Raw genomic sequence first — 20,838 nt, 5'->3', positions numbered from 1 at the left:
ATGAAAAGGCTGGTCTTCCCTTATATTCTAGTAGATGAAAAGGCTTGTCTTCCCTTATATTCTAGTCTAGTAGATGAAAAGGCTTGTCTTCCCTTATATTCTAGTCTAGTAGATGAAAAGGCTGGTCTTCCCTTATATTCTAGTCTAGTAGATGAAAAGGCTCGTCTTCCCTTATATTCTAGTCTAGTAGATGAAAAGGCTGGTCTTCCCTTATATTCTAGTCTAGTAGATGAAAAGGCTGGTCTTCCCTTATATTCTAGTCTAGTAGATGAAAAGGCTTGTCTTCCCTTATATTCTAGTAGATGAAAAGGCTGGTCTTCCCTTATATTCTAGTAGATGAAAAGGCTTGTCTTCCCTTATATTCTAGTCTAGTAGATGAAAAGGCTTGTCTTCCCTTATATTCTAGTCTAGTAGATGAAAAGGCTTGTCTTCCCTTATAGTCTAGTAGATGAAAAGGCTTGTCTTCCCTTATATTCTAGTAGATGAAAAGGCTGGTCTTCCCTTATATTCTAGTAGATGAAAAGGCTTGTCTTCCCTTATATTCTAGTAGATGAAAAGGCTTGTCTTCCCTTATATTCTAGTAGATGAAAAGGCTTGTCTTCCCTTATATTCTAGTAGATGAAAAGGCTGGTCTTCCCTTATATTCTAGTCTAGTAGATGAAAAGGCTTGTCTTCCCTTATATTCTAGTCTAGTAGATGAAAAGGCTGGTCTTCCCTTATATTCTAGTAGATGAAAAGGCTGGTCTTCCCTTATATTCTAGTAGATGAAAAGGCTTGTCTTCCCTTATATTCTAGTCTAGTAGATGAAAAGGCTTGTCTTCCCTTATATTCTAGTCTAGTAGATGAAAAGGCTGGTCTTCCCTTATATTCTAGTCTAGTAGATGAAAAGGCTTGTCTTCCCTTATATTCTAGTCTAGTAGATGAAAAGGCTTGTCTTCCCTTATATTCTAGTCTAGTAGATGAAAAGGCTGGTCTTCCCTTATATTCTAGTAGATGAAAAGGCTTGTCTTCCCTTATATTCTAGTCTAGTAGATGAAAAGGCTGGTCTTCCCTTATATTCTAGTCTAGTAGATGAAAAGGCTGGTCTTCCCTTATATTCTAGTCTAGTAGATGAAAAGGCTTGTCTTCCCTTATATTCTAGTCTAGTAGATGAAAAGGCTGGTCTTCCCTTATATTCTAGTAGATGAAAAGGCTGGTCTTCCCTTATATTCTAGTCTAGTAGATGAAAAGGCTTGTCTTCCCTTATATTCTAGTCTAGTAGATGAAAAGGCTTGTCTTCCCTTATATTCTAGTCTAGTAGATGAAAAGGCTGGTCTTCCCTTATATTCTAGTCTAGTAGATGAAAAGGCTTGTCTTCCCTTATATTCTAGTCTAGTAGATGAAAAGGCTTGTCTTCCCTTATATTCTAGTCTAGTAGATGAAAAGGCTTGTCTTCCCTTATATTCTAGTAGATGAAAAGGCTTGTCTTCCCTTATATTCTAGTCTAGTAGATGAAAAGGCTGGTCTTCCCTTATATTCTAGTCTAGTAGATGAAAAGGCTGGTCTTCCCTTATATTCTAGTAGATGAAAAGGCTTGTCTTCCCTTATATTCTAGTCTAGTAGATGAAAAGGCTGGTCTTCCCTTATATTCTAGTCTAGTAGATGAAAAGGCTGGTCTTCCCTTATATTCTAGTAGATGAAAAGGCTTGTCTTCCCTTATATTCTAGTCTAGTAGATGAAAAGGCTGGTCGTCCCTTATATTCTAGTAGATGAAAAGGCTTGTCTTCCTTATATTCTAGTAGATGAAAAGGCTGGTCTTCCCTTATATTCTAGTAGATGAAAAGGCTTGTCTTCCCTTATATTCTAGTAGATGAAAAGGCTGGTCTTCCCTTATATTCTAGTCTAGTAGATGAAAAGGCTTGTCTTCCCTTATATTCTAGTAGATGAAAAGGCTTGTCGTCCCTTATATTCTAGTAGATGAAAAGGCTTGTCTTCCCTTATATTCTAGTCTAGTAGATGAAAAGGCTGGTCTTCCCTTATATTCTAGTCTAGTAGATGAAAAGGCTTGTCTTCCCTTATATTCTAGTCTAGTAGATGAAAAGGCTGGTCTTCCCTTATATTCTAGTAGATGAAAAGGCTGGTCTTCCCTTATATTCTAGTCTAGTAGATGAAAAGGCTTGTCTTCCCTTATATTCTAGTCTAGTAGATGAAAAGGCTTGTCTTCCCTTATATTCTAGTCTAGTAGATGAAAAGGCTTGTCTTCCCTTATATTCTAGTCTAGTAGATGAAAAGGCTTGTCTTCCCTTATATTCTAGTAGATGAAAAGGCTTGTCTTCCCTTATATTCTAGTCTAGTAGATGAAAAGGCTTGTCTTCCCTTATATTCTAGTAGATGAAAAGGCTGGTCTTCCCTTATATTCTAGTAGATGAAAAGGCTTGTCTTCCCTTATATTCTAGTAGATGAAAAGGCTGGTCTTCCCTTATATTCTAGTCTAGTAGATGAAAAGGCTGGTCTTCCCTTATATTCTAGTCTAGTAGATGAAAAGGCTTGTCTTCCCTTATATTCTAGTCTAGTAGATGAAAAGGCTGGTCTTCCCTTATATTCTAGTCTAGTAGATGAAAAGGCTTGTCTTCCCTTATATTCTAGTAGATGAAAAGGCTTGTCTTCCCTTATATTCTAGTAGATGAAAAGGCTTGTCTTCCCTTATATTCTAGTAGATGAAAAGGCTTGTCTTCCCTTATATTCTAGTCTAGTAGATGAAAAGGCTTGTCTTCCCTTATATTCTAGTAGATGAAAAGGCTTGTCTTCCCTTATATTCTAGTCTAGTAGATGAAAAGGCTTGTCTTCCCTTATATTCTAGTCTAGTAGATGAAAAGGCTGGTCTTCCCTTATATTCTAGTAGATGAAAAGGCTTGTCTTCCCTTATATTCTAGTCTAGTAGATGAAAAGGCTGGTCTTCCCTTATATTCTAGTAGATGAAAAGGCTTGTCTTACCTTATATTCTAGTCTAGTAGATGAAAAGGCTGGTCTTCCCTTATATTCTAGTAGATGAAAAGGCTTGTCTTCCCTTATATTCTAGTCTAGTAGATGAAAAGGCTTGTCTTCCCTTATATTCTAGTAGATGAAAAGGCTTGTCTTCCCTTATATTCTAGTAGATGAAAAGGCTTGTCTTCCCTTATATTCTAGTCTAGTAGATGAAAAGGCTTGTCTTCCCTTATATTCTAGTCTAGTAGATGAAAAGGCTTGTCTTCCCTTATATTCTAGTCTAGTAGATGAAAAGGCTGGTCTTCCCTTATATTCTAGTCTAGTAGATGAAAAGGCTGGTCTTCCCTTATATTCTAGTCTAGTAGATGAAAAGGCTTGTCTTCCCTTATATTCTAGTAGATGAAAAGGCTTGTCTTCCCTTATATTCTAGTCTAGTAGATGAAAAGGCTGGTCTTCCCTTATATTCTAGTCTAGTAGATGAAAAGGCTTGTCTTCCCTTATATTCTAGTCTAGTAGATGAAAAGGCTTGTCTTCCCTTATATTCTAGTCTAGTAGATGAAAAGGCTGGTCTTCCCTTATATTCTAGTCTAGTAGATGAAAAGGCTGGTCTTCCCTTATATTCTAGTAGATGAAAAGGCTGGTCTTCCCTTATATTCTAGTAGATGAAAAGGCTTGTCTTCCCTTATATTCTAGTCTAGTAGATGAAAAGGCTTGTCTTCCCTTATATTCTAGTAGATGAAAAGGCTTGTCTTCCCTTATATTCTAGTAGATGAAAAGGCTTGTCTTCCCTTATATTCTAGTCTAGTAGATGAAAAGGCTTGTCTTCCCTTATATTCTAGTCTAGTAGATGAAAAGGCTTGTCTTCCCTTATATTCTAGTCTAGTAGATGAAAAGGCTGGTCTTCCCTTATATTCTAGTAGATGAAAAGGCTTGTCGTCCCTTATATTCTAGTCTAGTAGATGAAAAGGCTTGTCTTCCCTTATATTCTAGTCTAGTAGATGAAAAGGCTTGTCTTCCCTTATATTCTAGTCTAGTAGATGAAAAGGCTGGTCTTCCCTTATATTCTAGTAGATGAAAAGGCTGGTCTTCCCTTATATTCTAGTAGATGAAAAGGCTTGTCTTCCCTTATATTCTAGTAGATGAAAAGGCTTGTCTTCCCTTATATTCTAGTCTAGTAGATGAAAAGGCTTGTCTTCCCTTATAGTCTAGTAGATGAAAAGGCTTGTCTTCCCTTATATTCTAGTAGATGAAAAGGCTGGTCTTCCCTTATATTCTAGTCTAGTAGATGAAAAGGCTTGTCTTCCCTTATATTCTAGTAGATGAAAAGGCTGGTCTTCCCTTATATTCTAGTCTAGTAGATGAAAAGGCTTGTCTTCCCTTATATTCTAGTAGATGAAAAGGCTTGTCTTCCCTTATATTCTAGTCTAGTAGATGAAAAGGCTTGTCTTCCCTTATATTCTAGTAGATGAAAAGGCTTGTCTTCCCTTATATTCTAGTCTAGTAGATGAAAAGGCTTGTCTTCCCTTATATTCTAGTCTAGTAGATGAAAAGGCTGGTCTTCCCTTATATTCTAGTAGATGAAAAGGCTTGTCTTCCCTTATATTCTAGTAGATGAAAAGGCTTGTCTTCCCTTATATTCTAGTAGATGAAAAGGCTGGTCTTCCCTTATATTCTAGTAGATGAAAAGGCTTGTCTTCCCTTATATTCTAGTAGATGAAAAGGCTGGTCTTCCCTTATATTCTAGTCTAGTAGATGAAAAGGCTTGTCTTCCCTTATATTCTAGTCTAGTAGATGAAAAGGCTGGTCTTCCCTTATATTCTAGTAGATGAAAAGGCTTGTCTTCCCTTATATTCTAGTAGATGAAAAGGCTTGTCTTCCCTTATATTCTAGTCTAGTAGATGAAAAGGCTGGTCTTCCCTTATATTCTAGTCTAGTAGATGAAAAGGCTTGTCTTCCCTTATATTCTAGTCTAGTAGATGAAAAGGCTGGTCTTCCTTTATATTCTAGTCTAGTAGATGAAAAGGCTTGTCTTCCCTTATATTCTAGTCTAGTAGATAAAAAGGCTTGTCTTCCTTTATATTCTAGTCTAGTAGATAAAAAGGCTTGTCTTCCCTTATATTCTAGTCTAGTAGATGAAAAGGCTGGTCTTCCCTTATATTCTAGTAGATGAAAAGGCTTGTCTTCCCTTATATTCTAGTAGATGAAAAGGCTTGTCTTCCCTTATATTCTAGTCTAGTAGATGAAAAGGCTTGTCTTCCCTTATATTCTAGTAGATGAAAAGGCTTGTCTTCCCTTATATTCTAGTCTAGTAGATGAAAAGGCTTGTCTTCCCTTATATTCTAGTCTAGTAGATGAAAAGGCTGGTCTTCCCTTATATTCTAGTAGATGAAAAGGCTTGTCTTCCCTTATATTCTAGTAGATGAAAAGGCTTGTCTTCCCTTATATTCTAGTCTAGTAGATGAAAAGGCTTGTCTTCCCTTATATTCTAGTCTAGTAGATGAAAAGGCTGGTCTTCCCTTATATTCTAGTAGATGAAAAGGCTGGTCTTCCCTTATATTCTAGTCTAGTAGATGAAAAGGCTTGTCTTCCCTTATATTCTAGTAGATGAAAAGGCTGGTCTTCCCTTATATTCTAGTCTAGTAGATGAAAAGGCTTGTCTTCCCTTATATTCTAGTAGATGAAAAGGCTTGTCTTCCCTTATATTCTAGTAGATGAAAAGGCTGGTCTTCCCTTATATTCTAGTCTAGTAGATGAAAAGGCTGGTCTTCCCTTATATTCTAGTCTAGTAGATGAAAAGGCTGGTCTTCCCTTATATTCTAGTAGATGAAAAGGCTTGTCTTCCCTTATATTCTAGTCTAGTAGATGAAAAGGCTTGTCTTCCCTTATATTCTAGTCTAGTAGATGAAAAGGCTTGTCTTCCCTTATATTCTAGTAGATGAAAAGGCTTGTCTTCCCTTATATTCTAGTCTAGTAGATGAAAAGGCTTGTCTTCCCTTATATTCTAGTAGATGAAAAGGCTTGTCTTCCCTTATATTCTAGTAGATGAAAAGGCTTGTCTTCCCTTATATTCTAGTCTAGTAGATGAAAAGGCTTGTCTTCCCTTATATTCTAGTCTAGTAGATGAAAAGGCTGGTCTTCCCTTATATTCTAGTCTAGTAGATGAAAAGGCTTGTCTTCCCTTATATTCTAGTCTAGTAGATGAAAAGGCTTGTCTTTTGTATACATTACATTATTGAGGACCAGGACCAATCAGTCCTGTTTTATGGACCTGTCCCCCTATTCCAGACTGGTAGAATAGTATAATCCATGTTATTGAGGACCAGGACCAATCAGTCCTGTCTTATGGACCTGTCCCCCTATTCCAGACTGGTAGAATAGTATAATCCATGTTATTGAGGACCAATCAGTCCTGTCTTATGGACCTGTCCCTCTATTGCAGACTGGTAGAATAGTATAATCCATGTTATTGAGGACCAGGACCAATCAGTCCTGTCTTATGGACCTGTCCCCCTATTGCAGACTGGTAGAATAGTATAATCCATGTTATTGAGGACCAATCAGTCCTGTTTTATGGACCTGTCCCTCTATTGCAGACTGGTAGAATAGTATAATCCATGTTATTGAGGACCAATCAGTCCTGTCTTATGGACCTGTCCCCCTATTCCAGACTGGTAGAATAGTATAATCCATGTTATTGAGGACCAATCAGTCCTGTTTTATGGACCTGTCCCCCTATTCCAGACTGGTAGAATAGTATAATCCATGTTATTGAGGACCAATCAGTCCTGTTTTATGGACCTGTCCCTCTATTGCAGACTGGTAGAATAGTATAATCCATGTTATTGAGGACCAATCAGTCCTGTCTTATGGACCTGTCCCCCTATTCCAGACTGGTAGAATAGTATAATCCATGTTATTGAGGACCAATCAGTCCTGTTTTATGGACCTGTCCCCCTATTCCAGACTGGTAGAATAGTATAATCCATGTTATTGAGGACCAGGACCAATCAGTCCTGTTTTATGGACCTGTCCCCCTATTGCAGACTGGTAGAATAGTATAATCCATGTTATTGAGGACCAGGACCAATCAGTCCTGTTTTATGGACCTGTCCCCCTATTGCAGACTGGTAGAATAGTATAATCCATGTTATTGAGGACCAGGACCAATCAGTCCTGTCTTATGGACCTGTCCCCCTATTGCAGACTGGTATAATAGTATAATCCATGTTATTGAGGACCAATCAGTCCTGTCTTATGGACCTGTCCCCCTATTGCAGACTGGTAGAATAGTATAATCCATGTTATTGAGGACCAATCAGTCCTGTTTTATGGACCTGTCCCTCTATTCCAGACTGGTAGAATAGTATAATCCATGTTATTGAGGACCAGGACCAATCAGTCCTGTTTTATGGACCTGTCCCTCTATTCCAGACTGGTAGAATAGTATAATCCATGTTATTGAGGACCAGGACCAATCAGTCCTGTCTTATGGACCTGTCCCTCTATTCCAGACTGGTAGAATAGTATAATCCATGTTATTGAGGACCAATCAGTCCTGTTTTATGGACCTGTTCCCCTATTCCAGACTGGTAGAATAGTATAATCCATGTTATTGAGGACCAATCAGTCCTGTTTTATGGACCTGTCCCCCTATTCCAGACTGGTAGAATAGTATAATCCATGTTATTGAGGACCAATCAGTCCTGTCTTATGGACCTGTCCCCCTATTGCAGACTGGTAGAATAGTATAATCCATGTTATTGAGGACCAATCAGTCCTGTTTTATGGACCTATCCCTCTATTCCAGACTGGTAGAATAGTATAATCCATGTTATTGAGGACCAATCAGTCCTGTTTTATGGACCTGTCCCCCTATTCCAGACTGGTAGAATAGTATAATCCATGTTATTGAGGACCAGGACCAATCAGTCCTGTCTTATGGACCTGTCCCCCTATTGCAGACTGGTAGAATAGTATAATCCATGTTATTGAGGACCAATCAGTCCTGTCTTATGGACCTGTCCCCCTATTGCAGACTGGTAGAATAGTATAATCCATGTTATTGAGGACCAATCAGTCCTGTCTTATGGACCTGTCCCCCTATTCCAGACTGGTAGAATAGTATAATCCATGTTATTGAGGACCAATCAGTCCTGTTTTATGGACCTATCCCTCTATTCCAGACTGGTAGAATAGTATAATCCATGTTATTGAGGACCAATCAGTCCTGTCTTATGGACCTGTCCCCCTATTCCAGACTGGTAGAATAGTATAATCCATGTTATTTGTAAAGTAGTGGGGACTGATGTTTGCTGGTCTAATAAATGCAGAACGTTGGGCTCCACATTAGTTAGATGACAAGAGTTCACTCTTCTTCCACCAGAAGGTGGATCTTGGTTGTTTACTTCTGCCAAAACACTTCTTCTTCTTAGACATTGGATAAATAAATGTAGTATTGTTGTTATATATTACCTGTATTTGACAGGGGTGGCAGAGCCGGTAGACCTGTCTCCAGTGCTCGTTGAAAGGGGCTTCGCTCTCCGTCTGGGGGTCCAGTAGGTATTGGACAAACTCTGAGAAGGAAGGGGCGGATTCCCGCAGGAACGCATCGCCGCTGCCGCGGGAGGTTCAGAGTGGTTACCGTAGCGACGGAGCATGGGCAGAGCGAATCGGCGGTAGAACTCCTCGTTGGGCTGCTCGAACTTGTTCCGATACGCCGAGATGAGGCGGACGAACGGATCTCTGACAAACAGGAACTTGGTGTACTTCTGGAGCTTCACCTTGACAAACAAACAAACCACCTTTATTAAACCTAACCCTAACCCCTAACCCTAACTCTAACCCCTAACCCCTAACCCCTAACTCTAACCCCTAAGCCTAACTTCTTCTCCTGCCTCTGTCTGCCTGCTTCTTCTTCCTGCCTCCCCTGGCCTGTCCTCCTAGCCCTGTCCTACCTGGCCCCACTTTCTTGCTGGCCTCTCTGGCCTGGCTCCTTGCCTGACCTGGCCGGCCCTGGCCTGGCCTGCCTGCCCCTGTCCCCTTTTACTACTGCCAGCCCTGCCTGCCACCTGGCCTGACTACTTCTTCATCCTGCCCTACTTACTCCTCTCTGCCCCTGGCCTACTGCCTGGCCTGCCTTTGCCTGCCTTTCTGCCTCAGCCTGGCCTGCATACCCTCCCTCCTCGCTCTCTTCTTCAACCTCCCTAGCTAGCCCCTCCTGCTTCCTGACCCTGCCCTAGCCTAACCTGGCCCTAACCTTCTTTAGGCCCTCGCCTAACCTGCCTAGCCTGCCTAACCTGGCCTAACCTGCACCCTAACCTGGCTACTTGCCCTGGCCTACCTACCTAGCCTGGCCTAGCCTGGCCCTAACCGCAACCCCTAACCCTAACCCTAACCTAACCTTAACCTGCTTAACCTGGCCTAACCCTACCCTAACCACAACCTACCCTAACCTAACCTCCTAACCCTAACCCCTAACCTACCTAACCCTAACCCTAGCCTAACCCCCTAACCTAACCTCCTTAACCTAACCCTACTATCTCCAACCCTAACACAACCTACCCTAACCTAACACACCTAACCTAGCCTAACCCTAACCACCTTACCCCACTAACCCTAACCCTAACCCTTAACCCTAACCCCAACCCCTAACCCTAACCCCAACCCTAACCCCTAACCCTAACCCTAACCCAACCCCAACCCCTAACCCTAACCCTAACCATAACCCCTAACCCTAACCCCTAACCCCTAACCCTAACCCCTAACCCAAATACACAGTGCATTCAGAAAGTATTCACATTTTGTTACGTAACAGCCTTATTTTAAGATTGATCAAATATTTTTTTTCCTCCCATCAATCTACACACAATACCCCATAATGACAAAGGTACCAGTTGATAGAGGTTTTTAGAAATGTTTTCAAATGTATTACAAATAAAAAACAGTAAAACCTTATTTACATAAGTATTCAGACCCTTCGCTATGAGACTCGAAATGGAGCTCAGGTGCATCCTGTTTCCATTGATCATCCTTGAGATGTTTCTACAACTTGATTGGAGTCCACCTGTGGTAAATTCAATTGATTGGACATGATTTGGAAAGGCACACACCTGTTTATATAAGGTCCCACAGTTTACAGTGCATGTCAGAGCAAAAAAACAAGCCATGAGGTCGAAGGAATTGTCCGTAGAGTTCAGAGACAGGATTGTGTCGAGGCACAGATCTGGGGAAGGGTACCAAAACATTTCTGTAGCATTGAAGGTCCCCAAGAACACAGTGGCCTCCATCATTCTTAAATGGAAGAAGATTGGAACCACCAAGACTCTTCCTAGAGCTGGCTGCCCGGACAAACTGAGCAATCGGGGGAGAAGGGCCTTGGTCAGGGAGGTGACCAAGAACCTGATGGTCACTCTAACAGAGCTCCAGAGTTCCTCTGTGGAGATAGGAGAAACTTCTAGAAGGACAACCATCTCTGCAGCACTCCACCAATCAGGCCCTTATGGTAGAGTGGCCAGACGGAAGCCACTCCTCAGTAAAAGGCACATGACAGCTCGCTTGGAGTTTGCCAAAAGGCACCTAAAGACTCTCAGACCATGAGAAACAAGATTCTCTGGTCTGATGAAACCAAGATTGAACTATTTTGGCTGAATGCCAAGCTTCATATCTGGAGGAAACCTGGCACCATCCCTACGGTGAAGCATGGTGGTGGCAGCATCATGCTGCGGGGATGTTTTTCAGCGGCAGGGACTGGGAGACTAGTCAGGATCGAGGGAAAGATGAACGGAGCAAAGTACCAAGAAATCCTTGCTGAAAACCTGATCCAGGACCTCAGACTGGGGCGAAGGTTCACCTTCCAACAGGACAACGACCCTAAGCACACAGCCAAGACAACGCAGGAGTGGCTTCGGGACAAGTCTCTGAATGTCCTTGAGTGGCCCAGCCAGAGCCCGGACTTGAACCCGATCGAACATCTCTGGAGAGACCTGAAAATAGCTGTGCAGCGACGCTCCAAATCCAACCTGACAGATCTGCAGAGAAGAATGGGAGAAACTCCCCAAATACAGGTGTGCCGAGCTTGTAGCGTCATACCCAAGAAGACTCGAGGCTGTAATCGCTGCCAAAGGTGCTTCAACAAAGTACAGAGTAAAGGGTCTGAATACTTATTTAAATGTGACATTGACATTTTTTAATTTTTAATATATTTGCACGAATTTCTAAAAAACTGTTTTTGCTTTGTCATTATGTGGTATTGATGAGGAGGGGAAAAAAACGATTTAATCAATTTTAGAATAAGGTTGTAACGTAACAAAACGTGGAAAAAGGTGTCTGAATACTTTCCGAATGCGCTGAATACATCACTTACACATTTATATAATAGATTCATATTTTTTTTATTGTTCAGTAATGTGGTGGGTCGTCTCTTCGTTCGCTGGACTTTATCCTGCTAACTGTTCCAAATGTCCGAACTGAATTTGGGTATAAAGGGCTTTTATGTACCCTGCGCCATCGTCTTGGAAACGCCTTACAAAATACTGTTAAACTGGAAGAACTTGGTCCCGATTGGTGTTTTTAAATCACTGATGAAGGATCTGGAGACTGATTGGTTAAATAAAGGTTAAATAAATCAATAAAAATAAACCCTAATGAGTCAGCTGTTAACTAGCCACCATCAGGGTTAACTGACCCCCATCAGGGTTAACTGACCACCATCAGGGCTAACTGACCCCCATCAGGGTTAACTGACCCCCATCAGGGTTAACTGACCACCATCAGGGCTAACTGACCCCCATCAGGGCTAACTGACCCCCATCAGGGTTAACTGACCACCATCAGGGCTAACTGGCCACCCCCATCAGGGCTAACTGACCACCACCAGGGCTAACTGACCACCACCATCAGGGTTAACTGACCCCCATCAGGGCTAACTGACCCCCATCAGGGCTAACTGACCACCATCAGGGCTAACTGACCACCATCAGGGTTAACTGACCCCCATCAGGGCTAACTGACCCCCATCAGGGTTAACTGACCCCCATCAGGGCTAACTGACCACCATCAGGGCTAACTGACCACCATCAGGGTTAACTGACCCCCATCAGGGCTAACTGACCACCATCAGGGTTAACTGACCCCCATCAGGGCTAACTGACCACCATCAGGGCTAACTGACCACCATCAGGGCTAACTGACTACCATCAGGGTTAACTGACCACCATCAGGGCTAACTGACTACCATCAGGGTTAACTGACCACCATCAGGGCTAACTGACCACCATCAGCTGCTAACTGACCACCATCAGGGCTAACTGACCCCCATCAGGGCTAACTGACCACCATCAGGGCTAACTGACCACCATCAGGGCTAACTGACCACCATCAGGGCTAACTGACCCCCATCAGGGCTAACTGACCACCATCAGGGCTAACTGACCACCATCAGGGTTAACTGACCACCATCAGGGTTAACTGACCACCATCAGGGCTAACTGACCACCATCAGGGTTAACTGACCACCATCAGGGCTAACTGACCCCCATCAGGGCTAACTGACCCCCATCAGGGCTAACTGACCACCATCAGGGTTAACTGACCACCATCAGGGCTAACTGACCCCCACCAGGGCTAACTGACCACCATCAGGGTTAACTGACCCCCATCAGGGCTAACTGACCACCATCAGGGTTAACTGACCACCATCAGGGTTAACTGACCACCATCAGGGTTAACTGACCACCATCAGGGCTAACTGACCACCATCAGGGTTAACTGACCACCATCAGGGCTAACTGACCCCCATCAGGGTTAACTGACCACCATCAGGGTTAACTGACCACCATCAGGGTTAACTGACCACCATCAGGGCTAACTGACCCCCATCAGGGCTAACTGACCACCATCAGGGCTAACTGACCACCATCAGGGCTAACTGACTACCATCAGGGCTAACTGACCCCCATCAGGGCTAACTGACCACCACCAGGGCTAACTGACCACCATCAGGGCTAACTGACCCCCATCAGGGCTAACTGACCACCATCAGGGCTAACTGACCACCATCAGGGTTAACTGACCACCATCAGGGTTAACTGACCACCATCAGGGTTAACTGACCACCATCAGGGCTAACTGACCACCATCAGGGCTAACTGACCCCCATCAGGGCTAACTGACCACCATCAGGGCTAACTGACCCCCATCAGGGCTAACTGACCCCCATCAGGGCTAACTGACCCCCATCAGGGTTTAGCGTCGGAGGTAAGAGAGATTAGCAGTGAACTGACCCCCATCAGGGTTTAGCGTCGGAGGTAAGAGAGATTAGCAGTGAACTGACCACCATCAGGGCTAACTGACCCCCATCAGGGCTAACTGACCACCCCCACCAGGGTTTAGCGTCGGAGGTAAGAGAGATTAGCAGTGAACTGACCCCCATCAGGGTTTAGCGTCGGAGGTAAGAGAGATTAGCAGTGAACTGACCACCATCAGGGCTAACTGACCCCATCAGGGCTAACTGACCACCCCACCAGGGTTTAGCGTCGGAGGTAAGAGAGATTAGCAGTGAACTGACCACCACCAGGGTTTAGCGTCGGAGGTAAGAGAGATTAGCAGTGAACTGACCCCCATCAGGGTTTAGCGTCGGAGGTAAGAGAGATTAGCAGTGAACTGACCTTCATCAGATGTCGCGAGAACTTCCCGTAGCGTTTCCAGAATTTGTTGAAGGTGAAGTGGAGGCTGCTGTTGTGGACCATCTCCTGAGGAACAGCCAGTGGATCCCTGTAGGGGCCTCCGTCCTGGAGCAGCCTCTCACTGAGCACGATCATCACCCTCTTCCAGTTAGTACAGGCCACCTACAGTCAATATAAATATATATACAATATATACAGGTTATATTAGCCTCTCACTGAGCACGATCATCACCCTCTTCCAGTTAGTACAGGCCACCTACAGTCAATATAAATATATATACAATATATACAGGTTATATTAGCCTCTCACTGAGCACGATCACCACCCTCTACCAGTTAGTACAGGCCACCTACAGTCAATATAAATATATATACAATATATACAGGTTATATTAGCCTCTCACTGAGCACTATCACAACCCTCTACCAGTTAGTACAGGCCACCTACAGTCAATATAAATATATATACAATATATACAGGTTATATTAGCCTCTCACTGAGCACGATCACCACCCTCTACCAGTTAGTACAGGCCACCTACAGTCAATATAAATATATATACAATATATACAGGTTATATTAGCCTCTCACTGAGCACGATCACAACCCTCTACCAGTTAGTACAGGCCACCTACAGTCAATATAAATATATATACAATATATACAGGTTATATTAGCCTCTCACTGAGCACGATCACCACCCTCTACCAGTTAGTACAGGCCACCTACAGTCAATATAAATATATATACAATATATACAGGTTATATTAGCCTCTCACTGAGCACGATCACCACCCTCTACCAGTTAGTACAGGCCACCTACAGTCAATATAAATATATATACAATATATACAGGTTATATTAGCCTCTCACTGAGCACGATCACCACCCTCTACCAGTTAGTACAGGCCACCTACAGTCAATATAAATATATATACAATATATACAGGTTATATTAGCCTCTCACTGAGCACGATCACCACCCTCTACCAGTTAGTACAGGCCACCTACAGTCAATATAAATATATATACAATATATACAGGTTATATTAGCCTCTCACTGAGCACGATCATCACCCTCTTCCAGTTAGTACAGGCCACCTACAGTCAATATAAATATATATACAATATATACAGGTTATATTAGCCTCTCACTGAGCACGATCACCACCCTCTACCAGTTAGTACAGGCCACCTACAGTCAATATAAATATATATACAATATATACAGGTTATATTAGCCTCTCACTGAGCACGATCACCACCCTCTACCAGTTAGTACAGGCCACCTACAGTCAATATAAATATATATACAATATATACAGGTTATATTAGCCTCTCACTGAGCACGATCACCACCCTCTACCAGTTAGTACAGGCCACCTACAGTCAATATAAATATATATACAATATATACAGGTTATATTAGCCTCTCACTGAGCACGATCACCACCCTCTACCAGTTAGTACAGGCCACCTACAGTCAATATAAATATATATACAATATATACAGGTTATATTAGCCTCTCACTGAGCACGATCACCACCCTCTACCAGTTAGTACAGGCCACCTACAGTCAATATAAATATATATACAATATATACAGGTTATATTAGCCTCTCACTGAGCACGATCACCACCCTCTACCAGTTAGTACAGGCCACCTACAGTCAATATAAATATATATACAATATATACAGGTTATATTAGCCTCTCACTGAGCACGATCATCACCCTCTACCAGTTAGTACAGGCCACCTACAGTCAATATAAATATATATACAATATATACAGGTTATATTAGCCTCTCACTGAGCACGATCACAACCCTCTACCAGTTAGTACAGGCCACCTACAGTCAATATAAATATATATACAATATATACAGGTTATATTAGCCTCTCACTGAGCACGATCACCACCCTCTACCAGTTAGTACAGGCCACCTACAGTCAATATAAATATATATACAATATATACAGGTTATATTAGCCTCTCACTGAGCACGATCACCACCCTCTACCAGTTAGTACAGGCCACCTACAGTCAATATAAATATATATACAATATATACAGGTTATATTAGCCTCTCACTGAGCACGATCATCACCCTCTTCCAGTTAGTACAGGCCACCTACAGTCAATATAAATATATATACAATATATACAGGTTATATTAGCCTCTCACTGAGCACGATCACCACCCTCTACCAGTTAGTACAGGCCACCTACAGTCAATATAAATATATATACAATATATACAGGTTATATTAGCCTCTCACTGAGCACGATCACAACCCTCTACCAGTTAGTACAGGCCACCTACAGTCAATATAAATATATATACAATATATACAGGTTATATTAGCCTCTCACTGAGCACGATCACCACCCTCTACCAGTTAGTACAGGCCACCTACAGTCAATATAAATATATATACAATATATACAGGTTATATTAGCCTCTCACTGAGCACGATCACCACCCTCTACCAGTTAGTACAGGCCACCTACAGTCAATATAAATATATATACAATATATACAGGTTATATTAGCCTCTCACTGAGCACGATCACCACCCTCTACCAGTTAGTACAGGCCACCTACAGTCAATATAAATATATATACAATATATACAGGTTATATTAGCCTCTCTACTGAGCACGATCATCACCCTCTTCCAGTTAGTACAGGCCACCTACAGTCAATATAAATATATATACAATATATACAGGTTATATTAGCCTCTCACTGAGCACGATCACAACCCTCTACCAGTTAGTACAGGCCACCTACAGTCAATATAAATATATATACAATATATACAGGTTATATTAGCCTCTCACTGAGCACGATCACCACCCTCTACCAGTTAGTACAGGCCACCTACAGTCAATATAAATATATATACAATATATACAGGTTATATTAGCCTCTCACTGAGCACGATCACCACCCTCTACCAGTTAGTACAGGCCACCTACAGTCAATATAAATATATATACAATATATACAGGTTATATTAGCCTCTCACTGAGCACGATCACCACCCTCTACCAGTTAGTACAGGCCACCTACAGTCAATATAAATATATATACAATATATACAGGTTATATTAGCCTCTCACTGAGCACGATCACCACCCTCTACCAGTTAGTACAGGCCACCTACAGTCAATATAAATATATATACAATATATACAGGTTATATTAGCCTCTCACTGAGCACGATCACCACCCTCTACCAGTTAGTACAGGCCACCTACAGTCAATATAAATATATATACAATATATACAGGTTATATTAGCCTCTCACTGAGCACGATCACCACCCTCTACCAGTTAGTACAGGCCACCTACAGTCAATATAAATATATATACAATATATACAGGTTATATTAGCCTCTCACTGAGCACGATCACCACCCTCTACCAGTTAGTACAGGCCACCTACAGTCAATATAAATATATATACAATATATACAGGTTATATTAGCCTCTCACTGAGCACAATCATCACCCTCTACCAGTTAGTACAGGCCACCTACAGTCAATATAAATATATATACAATATATACAGGTTATATTAGCCTCTCACTGAGCACGATCACCACCCTCTACCAGTTAGTACAGGCCACCTACAGTCAATATAAATATATATACAATATATACAGGTTATATTAGCAGACTGTCACTTGGGGAAGTAGCAGTATATGTGTGTGTGTGTGTGTGTGTGTGTGTGTGTTAACAGGGGTGTGTGTGTGTGTGTGTGTGTGTGTGTGTGTGTGTGTGTGTGTGTACCTTGGGGAAGTAGCAGTATATGACCCCGTGGCGGTGTGTGTGTGTGTGTGTGTGTGTGTGTGTACCTTGGGGACGTAGCAGTATATGACCCCATGTCGGTCGTCGACGATCAGGTGATCCAGCTCCCTGTTGGGGATGTCGTCAAATGAACGGTTCTTCCCCGGAAAAGCCAGGTCATCACCATGGTGACAGAGGTCATGGACACGCTGCCGCCGCCTCTCCTGGAGAGAGAGGAGGGGGGAGAGAGAGGGGGAGAGAGAGAGGAGGGGGAGAGAGAGGAGGGGGGAGAGGGAGGGGTGGGGAGAGAGAGGAGGGGGGAAAGGGAGGGGGAGAGAGAGAGGAGGGGGAGAGAGAGGAGGGGGAGAGAGAGGAGGGGGAGAGAGAGGAGGGGAGAGGGAGGGGGGAGAGAGAGGAGGGGGAGAGAGAGGGGGAGAGAGAGAGGAGGGGAGAGAGAGGAGGGGGGAGAGAGAGGAGGGGGAGAGAGAGGAGGGGGAGAGGGAGGTGGGGAGAGAGGGAGGGAGAGAGAGAGGGGGGGAGAGGGAGGAGAGAGGAGGAGGAGAGGAGGGGAGAGAGAGGAGGGGGAGAGAGAGGGGGGGAGAGAGAGGAGGGGGAGAGAGAGGGGGAGAGAGAGGAGGGGAGAGAGAGGAGGGGGAGAGAGAGAGGAGGGGGAGAGAGAGAGGAGGGGGAGAGAGAGAGGAGGGGGAGAGGGAGGGGGAGAGAGAGAGGAGAGGAGGGGAGAGAGAGGAGGGGGGAGAGAGAGGGGGAGAGAGAGGAGGGGGAGAGAGAGGAGGGGAGAGAGAGAGGAGGGGGAGAGAGAGGAGGGGAGAGGGAGGGGGAGAGAGAGAGGAGGGGGAGAGAGAGAGGAGGGGGAGAGGGAGGGGGAGAGAGAGGAGGGGGAGAGGGAGGGGTGGGGAGAGAGAGGAGGGGGAGAGAGAGGAGGGGGGAGAGAGAGGAGGGGAGAGAGAGGAGGGGGAGAGGGAGGGGGGGGAGAGAGAGGAGGGGGAGAGAGAGGAGGGGGAGAGGGAGGGTGGGGAGAGAGAGGAGGGGGGAGAGAGAGGGAGAGAGAGGGGGTGGAGAGGGAGGGGGAGAGAGAGAGGAGGGGGAGAGAGAGGGGGAGAGAGAGGAGGGGGAGAGAGAGGAGGGGGAGAGAGAGAGGAGGGGGAGAGGGAGGGGGAGAGAGAGGAGGGGGAGAGAGAGGGGGAGAGAGAGAGGAGGGGGAGAGAGAGGAGGGGGAGAGGGAGGGGGGGGAGAGAGAGGAGGGGAGAGAGAGGAGGGGGGAGAGGGAGGGGTGGGGAGAGAGAGGAGGGGGAGAGAGAGGAGGGGGAGAGAGGGAGGGGGGGAGAGAGAGGAGGGGGAGAGAGAGGAGGGGGAGAGGGAGGGGTGGGAGAGAGAGGAGGGAGAGGAGGAGGGGGAGAGAGAGGGGGAGAGAGAGGAGGGGGGAGAGAGAGGAGGGGGAGAGGGAGGGTGGGGAGAGAGAGGAGGAGGGAGAGAGAGGGGAGAGAGAGAGGGAGAGAGAGGAGGGGGAGAGAGAGAGGGGGAGAGAGAGGAGGGGGAGAGAGAGGAGGGAGAGAGAGGAGGGGGAGAGAGCGGAGGGGAGAGAGAGGAGGGGAGAGAGAAGGAGGGGGGAGAGAGACGAGGGGGAGAGAGAGGGGGAGAGAGAGGAGGGGGAGAGAGAGGAGGGGAGAGAGAGGAGGGGGAGAGAGAGGAGGGGAGAGAGAGAGGAGGGAGGAGAGAGAGGAGGGGGAAAGAGCGGAGGGAGGAGAGAGAGGAGGGGGAAAGAGCGGAGGGGAGAGACAGAGGAGGGGGAGAGAGAGGAGGGAGGAGAGAGAGGAGGGGGAGAGAGCGGAGGGGGAGAGAGAGGAGGGGAGAGAGAGGAGGGGGAGAGAGAGACGAGGGGGGAGAGAGAGGAGGGGGAGAGAGAGGAGGGGGAGAGAGAGGAGGGGAGAGAGAGAGGGGGAGAGAGAGGAGGGGGAGAGAGAGGAGGGGGAGAGAGAGGAGGGAGGAGAGAGAGGAGGGGGAGAGAGAGGAGGGAGGGAGAGAGAGGAGGGGGGAAAGAGCGGAGGGGAGAGACAGAGGAGGGGGAGAGAGAGGAGGGAGGAGAGAGAGGAGGGGGAGAGAGCGGAGGGGGAGAGAGAGGAGGGGGAGAGAGAGGAGGGGGAGAGAGAGACGAGGGGGAGAGAGAGGAGGGGGAGAGAGAGGAGGGGAGAGAGAGGAGGGGGGAGAGAGAGGAGGGAGGAGAGAGAGGAGGGGGAGAGAGAGGAGGGAGGAGAGAGAGGAGGGGGAGAGAGGAGGAGGGAGGAGAGAGAGGAGGGGGAGAGAGAGGAGGGAGGAGAGAGAGGAGGGGGAGAGAGAGGAGGGGGAGAGAGAGGAGGGGGAGAGAGAGGAGGGAGGAGAGAGAGGGAGGGGGGTTAGAGTTACCTGTCCTAGTCGTTTCTAGAGGTTAGAGTTACCTGTCCTAGTCGTTTCTAGAGGGAGGTTAGAGTTACCTGTCCTAGTCGTTTCTAGAGGGAGGTTAGAGTTCCCTGTCCTAGTCGTTTCTAGAGGTTAGAGTTCCCTGTCCTAGTCGTGTTCTAGAGGTTAGAGTTACCTGTCCTAGTCGTTTCTAGAGGTTAGAGTTACCTGTCCTAGTCGTTTCTAGAGGTTAGAGTTACCTGTCCTAGTCGTGTTCTAGAGGGAGGTTAGAGTTACCTGTCCTAGTCGTTTCTAGAGGTTAGAGTTACCTGTCCTAGTCGTTTCTAGAGGTTAGAGTTACCTATCCTAGTCGTTTCTAGAGGTTAGAGTTACCTGTCCTAGTCGTGTTGTAGAGGGAGGTTAGAGTTACCTGTCCTAGTCGTTTCTAGAGGTTAGAGTTACCTGTCCTAGTCGTTTCTAGAGGTTAGAGTTACCTGTCCTAGTCGTTTCTAGAGGTTAGAGTTACCTGTCCTAGTCGTGTTCTAGAGGGAGGTTAGAGTTACCTGTCCTAGTCGTTTCTAGAGGTTAGAGTTACCTGTCCTAGTCGTTTCTAGAGGTTAGAGTTACCTGTCCTAGTCGTTTCTAGAGGTTAGAGTTACCTGTCCTAGTCGTGTTCTAGAGGGAGGTTAGAGTTACCTGTCCTAGTCGTTTCTAGAGGGAGGTTAGAGTTACCTGTCCTAGTCGTTTCTAGAGGTTAGAGTTACCTATCCTAGTCGTTTCTAGAGGTTAGAGTTACCTGTCCTAGTCGTTTCTAGAGGGAGGTTAGAGTTACCTGTCCTAGTCGTTTCTAGAGGTTAGAGTTACCTGTCCTAGTCGTTTATAGAGGTTAGAGTTACCTGTCCTAGTCGTGTTCTAGAGGTTAGAGTTACCTATCCTAGTCGTTTCTAGAGGTTAGAGTTACCTGTCCTAGTCGTTTCTAGAGGGAGGTTAGAGTTAC

The 20,838-nt window shown here is 44.9% G+C and overlaps 1 pseudogene; it reads right to left on the bottom strand.

Annotated features, from left to right (window-relative positions):
- LOC123733226 (carbohydrate sulfotransferase 12-like) overlaps window positions 1-20,838 on the bottom strand; it is a 39,102-nt pseudogene that overhangs the window by 17,021 nt on the left and 1,243 nt on the right.

The sequence above is a fragment of the Salmo salar genome, unplaced genomic scaffold (assembly GCF_905237065.1).
Source record: "Salmo salar unplaced genomic scaffold, Ssal_v3.1, whole genome shotgun sequence".
Taxonomy (NCBI): domain Eukaryota; kingdom Metazoa; phylum Chordata; class Actinopteri; order Salmoniformes; family Salmonidae; genus Salmo; species Salmo salar.
Note: the sequence above shows the minus strand (reverse complement) of the source record. Positions and strands in the feature narration are given on the sequence as shown.